Below are 9019 nucleotides of genomic sequence, written 5' to 3' on the forward strand. Positions count from 1 at the left end.
GCTGTAAAATTAGGAGCAAACAAGGTGCTCTTTAAAAACAAGGGCCAGCATCCAAAGCTGTGTCTCTCTGGGGTGAATAATTCATATTAAAAACATCACTCACAAAAGTACTAAAATATGCCCAGGGCTCTGAAGACCTGATGATGTGCCAAAACCAGGGAAGGCTTGTATAAAATGCACATGTTGTGGTGGGGGGGGGGGGGGCACTGAATCCTCTCACTTGGAGGTGTGTTGGTATAAGTAGATGAGAAAAAATCCTTTCTGCAGCTAAAACCAGCCCTCATGCTCCAGGAATAAGTGCACATCATCACAGAGTTGAATATCCTCTCATGTTGTATTGTTTCTTCTATCATTTCAGATTTAATGTACTGCTTGGAGTGTCTCTATTACTGAATGAGTCACGCTAAAATTAGCTTCTTTTTTTTTTTTTTTTTTACAGAAATGTGCCTTTTCAATCTCATTTTAAACAGATGCCATGGGCTTTGCACTTCACCCAAGAAAATAAAGCAGCTCTTATTTTCCGTCTGAATAACGTACTCTGAGTAATAGTAGACAGAGGGAAAATGTTGATCTCTCAACAATCCTTCTTTGTGTATAAAACAGCTTTACCACTTGCAAATGGATGAGGTTTGAATCAGCAAAATGTTCAAAGAGCAATCGTTAGATAGTAAAGCTTTGGTAGGTCCAAATATGAATCATGCATGAAGACAGAAAAATACACTCAATCTGGTTGGAGGACATGAGAAAGATTTATACTTTATAAATGCTATATGTAGCTATCATTGCCCCGGTGAAATAGGTCAATAGATTGTGTGTGCATCTAATCTCTGATCAGATGGTGTTCTCATCCAGGGCTATTAATGTGCTGATCCACTAATTGGGAGAGCTTGCTCTCTTAATGCAATGGCCTTCTAAATGTGTCCATCCCAGTAATTTAATAATGGCCATTTCATGCTACTCTGACTTTTCAAACAGCTTGCTCGGGGCAGCCACAGGGACCGGTTATTGATTGAAACTGCTCAGCTGCCTGGGCTATGCTGTGGATGAGAGAGGCTGATCAGCCTGCTTCCCAGAGTCCAGATGCAACCCACCCATCCCACCCCCCACCCCCAACACACTCGCACACAAAGCATAGATTCACAACAAAACACAGAAGTGCGTACTCACACATGAATTTGTACATGGCACTGAGATCATCTGCACCAGGCTCGATCAGCTGAGTACAGATGGCAGCTTTAAGCGGGGTTGGAAAGAAAGAGAATAGGTAGCGGAGAAAACAAACGTTTCAGAGCTCCAGAATGAAGACGTGGGACCTCTTCAACAGCTCTTTTATTCCCCTACCTCGATGTGCAGCACTGCGTGTAGCCGCTAGAGCCCAGTGCCTGTGTCTGAGGAGTAATGAGGAGAGGGCCAAGGAGGAGAGATAAGAGGAAGAGTGATGAAGGTCAGGCTGCAGCGTCGCTGGCAGCCCTCACAGACCTCACATGCCACCCTCCCCCCTCCTCTCCGACAGGCTGTCCAGGACACCGTTTGTTTGCACAAGGTGATAAATAATTTGGCCTGTGCTGACATGGATTAATGTGGCCCTTAGCCCCCTTTTCCTCCCTCTGCGTTCGGTCACTGAAATGTTTGGCCCCTCAAACTGGGTCTCCCTTAATGGTCAAAATGCATGAAATTCTTATCAGCTTTCAAAGACCAGGACCAAGAAGTGACCCTGCTGCTGCTGAGAGGCTATCATGGAACTTAGGGATGCTTTTATATGTTTAGAGTGGTGCCCTGGACATGTTCCCTGAGGCATTTACAAGAATGCTAACAGAGTTTTGCAACTCCTACTGTGCACTTGTTCTCTACTCAAATTAGGAACGCTTGGTATATTTAGTTTAGCTTTCTCTTTTTTACAGCAGAAAAATAATTTATATCCTAGAAAAAAGATAAATAAAGAAGTGGGGGGGGAATAACATTCTGTTTGAAAACCTACTAAGGGAATTTTGATTAATGCAATGAACATAAACTACCATGTTTACAGTACACGGCAAATTCACAATAACGGAGCAAATGCAACTGGAATCAGATACCGTATCACTACTCACCACACAGATATGACCACAATGACCTTATCACAGAAAGAGAGAGAAAAGAGGTTGATTGGATGTTTCCTTCAATCATAGACCCTTGAACTAGTGATGACCGTGGTAACCTGGCAGGAAGCATTTTGTTGTGGACACTAATCACACCCAGTAATTAGAAGTCTTTCAAATTACTGAACTGTGCACCCAAGGGCACAGTGGGAGTGTCTTGTACATTGTAACAATGTAACACATTTGGTTCATGGGGCCTCACTTGTATAAAAGTTTTTGCCTGCTTTGGGGCAAAAATGACCACTCCTTCTCGTTGTAAATCACCAACACACTCAACACGCAAACAAACCATCTTGCCCAACTCCAGTTTTTGTCTTCACAGGGGTATTTCTTTTCAAACTACATTATTAGAGGCACTTTAAAATATCTAAGATGTTTCTTGTTTCAATAATTAAACAGTGTACAGCTAACGGCTCTCGTTCTAACTCTTAATGTGCATGCCCTATGGCCTTTATCTTTGATCTTTCATGCTACTCAGTGTGCTTTTGCATAATTTTAACTATAACGAGAAACACTTGAGCTGTTATATATTTCCTCCCCCTCTCTCCCACTCTCCCTCTCTGTCTCACACTCTCACAGCTTGAGTAAAACAGGGGAGTGTTTCACTGTTCTGTTGGTGCAGATTTCAGGTACAGTGAGCTCATGTATGATGCACAATGATTGACTAAACACTGACTCTGCGTGTACATAAATGGGCGTATTTGCATATTCAAGTGGGAAGGTGTCTGGCTCTGTTGTGAAGGGAAGCTTTTTTTCCTTGTGTTTTTAGTGTGTTTGAGTGTGTGCATATATGCACGTTTGTGTGTTTGTATGGTATGTTTCTGTTTGTTCACTTGTGGGTTCCAGCTCAGACCCTGCGGAGCTCCATTATCATCAGCTTAGGCCCTTGCAGGCATGGGTCAAAGCTCCCTACACCATGAAACACTCTTCACCATAGACCCTGGCTATCACAGTCCAAAGCCACACAGATAGCTCATCCCGGCTCATATCTGTCTTACTCACCAGCACACACACACACACACACACAGTTTCTATGGGATAGGGCTTCAGAGGGAGAATGCACAGAACGCTGCGTAGGTTCACTGTGTAAATTAGAACCATTGTGAGGGGTGCACATGAGCAGAGGCTGGGCTTCCTCTCCTGCAGATCCCCATGAATTGACACCGACACATCCTTAATCAAGCGTTTGATTATAAATATCTCAGTTCCACAGATTTTAGGCCTTGAAGTAAAAAGGCAGCAGAGAAGTGTGGTCTCACTGTGTCATATTGACAACCTCCTCCAACAGCAGTCATCATGCCACGCTGCTATGCAGAGCAGTGATAGTTTTAGCACCATCAATTCATCACAGATGTGCCTTTAAACCATCATCCGTCTGAGAGAAATCAGAAATGATCTACTTTTTAGCAACCGTATTGAAACAGTGCTTCACAATGAAGGATTAAATGAGGAGAACGTAAACACATGACAATAAGACAACCAAACAATAGAAAATAATAGAGCTGATAACATAGAAGGCATTTTGCCATAGCTCACACAAATCCAATTAAGAGCACATTTATAAATTTTTAATATATTCATTACTTTATTAAGTAAATGAAAGCCATGCAGCCTTGTGGTCTTAAATATGACAACGTTGTTACGACATTTTCTTCCTTTATTATTGTCTTCTAATGCATAGAAATATAAATCTGTTTTGTAAATACTCGGTGTATGGTGTGGTGTATGATTTGTGCATACACAGTAAATGGGCCCTGGGTTTTCAAGGAAAGAAGATGTTTTTTTTTTTTCCCGGGCAATTTGTTTTCTGTTTTTTTTTTTCCTTCTTTTCTTTAATGTACACATAATAACATGTAATTTTTTTCCTAATGTCAGGTGTGGTTTTACAGCATTAGCCACAGTGCCCCATGACATCATTGTTAGCTTTCAGGATTAAGCACTTTGTAATTAACATTAAGTAGCCCCCCTGCCTTAACCTCTATTTCTTAACCCTTGCCTCTGTCTGTCTGTGTCTGTATCTGTGTGTCTTTCTTTCTTTCTTCATCTCTTTCAGCCCCTGTATATTGACTATGGACTGGCTGTAGCGCCGAACAGCAGGCCCACACAGACCAAAGCACCAGTGATGGTGGATTAGTCTGTTGAATTATTCAAAGCCAAATTCCCCATTGAAATGTGTAAAAGGTCCCTTGCTGGGTTTAAAAACAGAGTACAGTTGGAGCTGACAACAAAAGGTTCAACTTCAAATAAAAGGCCCCCATCACTTTATCTAATTTGCATTGCAAGTTATTCATTTTAGCATTAGACTTTGGTTCAAACTTTGCAGGGAAAATTTTTAATCGTCTCTAGAAAAGCACTGATTTTGTGGGGGTCTTGCTGACTGGTTTGACAAACAAAGCAAAACAATTACCACCACAGGGTGTGTTTCAGTCTATTTTTGGTCACATTTCCCCCAAGTTTCTAACAGGATGCTGATGTTTAAAGTCTTGTTAAAGTAAATGTGGAAGGCAGGCCTTGCCATGTTTCATGGTGTGATGTAACACTGAGCCAACATTTCCTGTATAATTGTACACTGTAGAGCTCATTCAGCAAAACAAAGTGGCAGCTTGAAGCATTTTGTCCATACACCAGATTGCTAATGTATTTTAATGCAATGATTGAATGTAGAATGAGCAAGTCAAGACAAGTTTAGCCAGCAGATCCAACATTCAGCATGTTTGTTTTGTATTATGTGACATAAACGTAGTTACATGTAATCCCATTCACAGTCATGCAGTGGAGCAACTTTGAAGTACTATGAAATAAGTTATGCAATGACAATGAGCATGAACAAAAGCTCCCACGCAGTACAGAAAAATATGCAAATGAGCTATACTCACTGGTAGTTTAGTGTGTGCATGTTGCTAGCCTGTCTGTGTCTAAATGAAACAGACTTATTCACTATATAGTTCATCACACAGGCCATAGTGTGTAACAGCTCTGTTCTCCACATTGCAGTGTTTAATAGGTCCAAATGATCCCAAATTCAAGTGTAAAAAGATGTATACGAACAACAGCCACAAAGTGACAGAGTGTGAATTAGTTTAAATGAATAAAACCATTTATATCATGATATTGAAGAAAACAAATGCTGCTCGTGTCACCCAGAGTCTGTGACATATATATATATATCTAGGTACCTGGTATGTAATGAAGCACCCGTTGGTGAATAATAGTAAGCAAGTGAATGATTTTGGACACTTCTGGCTTGCATTAACACCAGGACCCAAAACTGGCTTTGAAGACTTAATAAAGTAGAATTAGACACCGCTGTCTTATCCGTCATTATGAAGGGTCAGTGCAACACCTGCTAACACACATCCCCACAGGAAAACTAAATCCACTAGACCAACAGCACCGCACAACACTACTCAGGGCCCCCCAAGTACGTGTTTGTCGCTCTCTCTCTGTTTGTGTGTGTGTGTGTGTGTGTGTGTGTGTGTGTGTGTGTCTGTAGGGATAGGTGGTTTAGTCATCAAGCTGAACCACCTATTCTGCACCCTGCAGGATAGGTGGTTTAGCTTGATGAGAGAGAAGAGATGGAGGCAGTGCTCCAAAGCAAACAGACTGGTCAAAGCTATTTATGTGTATCAATATATGTGCAGTGTCTCCAATGAGCTTTCCACTACCTGCCCACTGGCCTACACATTTCCCTCACCCACTTTCTCTTACCTGGTGTATTTCGCAGAGAGTAAGAGAAGGGTATATAAACATTTAAGCATTTTCTCAGATACACAAAGGAAAACTGAACTAACATGAAGGCAACTCAGGTGTTTCCTAAATACCTTAGACGCCCAGGGGTCCTGTCAGCAGATCTGTGCAATTAGCAGGGACTATACATCCTATAATGCCCTAAGAGTGGCAGACAGTGCAAACCATTTGTTAGCATGGAAATTTGTAAAGGGAGTAAATATGGATTTATGTCGAGGAGCGGTCGCACCATCAAAGCATCACACTCTGATGCCAGTGGTGGAGTTCAATAAGCTGGAGAGATGAAAGCTAATGAAAGGCAAACACGATGAGGGTGACGGTGGGGTGGGGGAGGATGCATGGGGGAAGGAGGGAGGATGCGAATGAGCGGGGAAGGAATACAGACGATGTGAGAGACTGTCTGGTGTGGTCCAATCAAGCCACAGGATATAACAGTAGTCAAAAGGGGGAGATGAAAGGGATCTCAGTATGGAGGCTGTGTGGTCTCAGGGAGGACCCTGTGCATGTGTTAGCCTTTGTGTGTTTTTGAATGGATATACGTGTGTGTGAGCATCAGCAAGTAAGCCAGTGCCAAAGTTTTAGGTGTGTGTGTGCCAATCCGGCCCATGCATTTTTATTCTGCAGCAGTATATACATAGCCAGGGACACTTGCTGGCTGCCCTGACTGTTGCACATTATAGAGGCTTCCTGCAGAGTCCCGTGGGTGCAGTACAATATGCTCCAATCAAGCCCCCTTAGATCATACCTATCTACTGTACCCTGCCAACTGTAAGGCATCACTATGTTTGCAAATCAGTCTGACATGAGGGAACACAGTGAGGGAACAGACTTGTATGAACAATTTGATTAGCATATTGCCATTACACCTCTGTCTTTATTGAAGGGAGCATGCTGCGTAATTGCACACCTTCTTTAGAGACTTAGCTCCTGTGTATTATACCTGCAACACAGCATGAGTCATGTGCTTTGCTGATAAGGATAAGCTTGGGGTATAAAGTAGTTTGCTGTTAAAGTTGTGTTGGGTTTGTTTTTTGTTTTTTTGCATGTATTACAATCATGGCTGGGCTAATGGCACACAGACACTCATTAGCTATTTCTGGCTTCGGTTTCAAGCTTTGGCCCATAAGCCCTTAAGTGTACATGTCATTGATGAGACAAATCCAGCTTCTAGACCACCGGTGAAAAACCTCACTCCCTTTAGATGCATACATATGAAATGCATAAATGAATGAACACATAAACCATCACCATTACGTTCTTATTTTTGTTAGTCTCTGCTTAGTGTATTCTAAAGCCCACTAAATGGAAATGTGGATCATGTTTGGCATCTTTTTAAGCCTTCGTTTCTCACTCACCGGTGAGGTAACTCTCCATACCTCATCTACCCTACGCCCTGTGGTAAGCTGCTGATTGTGTAAAAAAGTGCTCTGGGCAGAAAGGGACTGAGCTTAAGACAACACCTGTAGTGAAACAATGGCTGTTTGTATCTATAAGAAAGACAAAAAAGGCATTTGTTCCTCTTCCCTCTACTGCTCTGTGCTGCTTGGCTTACCTGTGGGAGACCCACATGGTCATTTTCACACTCCAGTACTGACCTGTAAAGTGAACTGGCATATGATGGGTGGTTGATTTTCCCAGACAGGGCCATTTCTAGTAAAAATAATAAGTGTGCTTTAGTTTTATTTCAGCAGTGTGGAAATGCCAGTGTAAGACATATACATTGCACTTACTAATGGAAAATATACAAGTTTGAACCTAGTTGGTTTGTTTTTTCTCCTCAGGTTATTCCATTTTCTTTTCTTTCTCTGTGTGGTTAATGTTACTTTGCAATAAAATGTAATGCAGCATGTCTGCAGGTTCAGTTCAGTTGGTTCAGTTAGTGGTGTAAAATTGACAATTGAGTCCCTGTGAGCCATCACGCTGCCGTTCCCTAATTGAGGAGATCAGATCATCTCTGCGTATTAATGCATAACTAATTACCTGACGAGAGGTATTATTGCTACAGGTTTCCAGGTAAGCTATGCAGCCAGGGGCGCTGCCGCCACAAGAGTCTTTCTCCTCACTCATTACTACAGTAATGAAGTTATGCTTCTTTTTTTCCCTTCTCTTCTATCTCATGTCCTTCTCATCTGGAGCTGGGTCAGTGTGCTGCTGTGTGGTTCTGTGAAATGTCAACACTCATGATGGCTTTCCGTGTAAAAACTCCTCGAGCCATCTAAATACGTTGCATTGTGGAACGTAACACTGAGCCTTTCCCTCCTACTGAAGAAGAAAACATACAGCAAACATAATAATGTGTGTGCTCTTGAGTTGTTTGATGTGCAAAGTATTTTTCCTATTTTATGACGGGAGAAGGCGGATAACTTGTCCACATTGTAAAAAGGTGGATCATTGGCAAAAAGGCTTGTCAAATGCAGGCATATAATTCACAGACAATGACAGGCCTATGACATCATTTACACAGCAGTAACAGTTATTAGACTAAATGTTCATTGCAACACAGATTGCCTATTAACAGAAGAATGGAGTGCTTTATTGTTATGTTGTAGTATGTGTGAGCATTTGTGAGTTTGTTGGCTCAGGGCCAGGGAACCTGTTATTTGGACTGCCCCCCCCCCCCCCCCCCCCCCCCCCCCCCCCTTGCTCTTTCTCTCTCTGCCGCCAGGCATTTGAGAACTAGGGTACTTTTACACATTGTTAAACCCTGAACAGTCCAAAACTCAGCCTGCAGGCTCGAAGGTTTACACCACTGGATTAGGATAGCAGGACTGCCATCTGCTGGTGACATAATGAAAAGTACAGTGTATTGTGAAAAAAAATGGGGAGGGGGGGGGGGGTATCTCATTTAACAAAATTTAAAGTCATCATTGCTGACATCTCAGGAGATCAGTGTCATGCCCTGAAACCCCTGCTGTCAGTCAGCCAAACACTTTGTTCAACAGATCAGATGCCAGTATCATTTGAATATCACAAGGCTCCTCACTCACTAAAATCCTGAGTCTGTTAAGTTACTAAGTTTTTCTCAAAAGCAGCGCTTACTCAAAAGAAATCACCTGCATCTTTATCTCTGTACATCTTTTCTCCTTCTTTCGACATTTTTAATCTGTCTTCAAATGCCGCTATCTTCAGTATTG

Source organism: Echeneis naucrates, chromosome 22, assembly GCF_900963305.1.
Source record: "Echeneis naucrates chromosome 22, fEcheNa1.1, whole genome shotgun sequence".
Classification (NCBI taxonomy): domain Eukaryota; kingdom Metazoa; phylum Chordata; class Actinopteri; order Carangiformes; family Echeneidae; genus Echeneis; species Echeneis naucrates.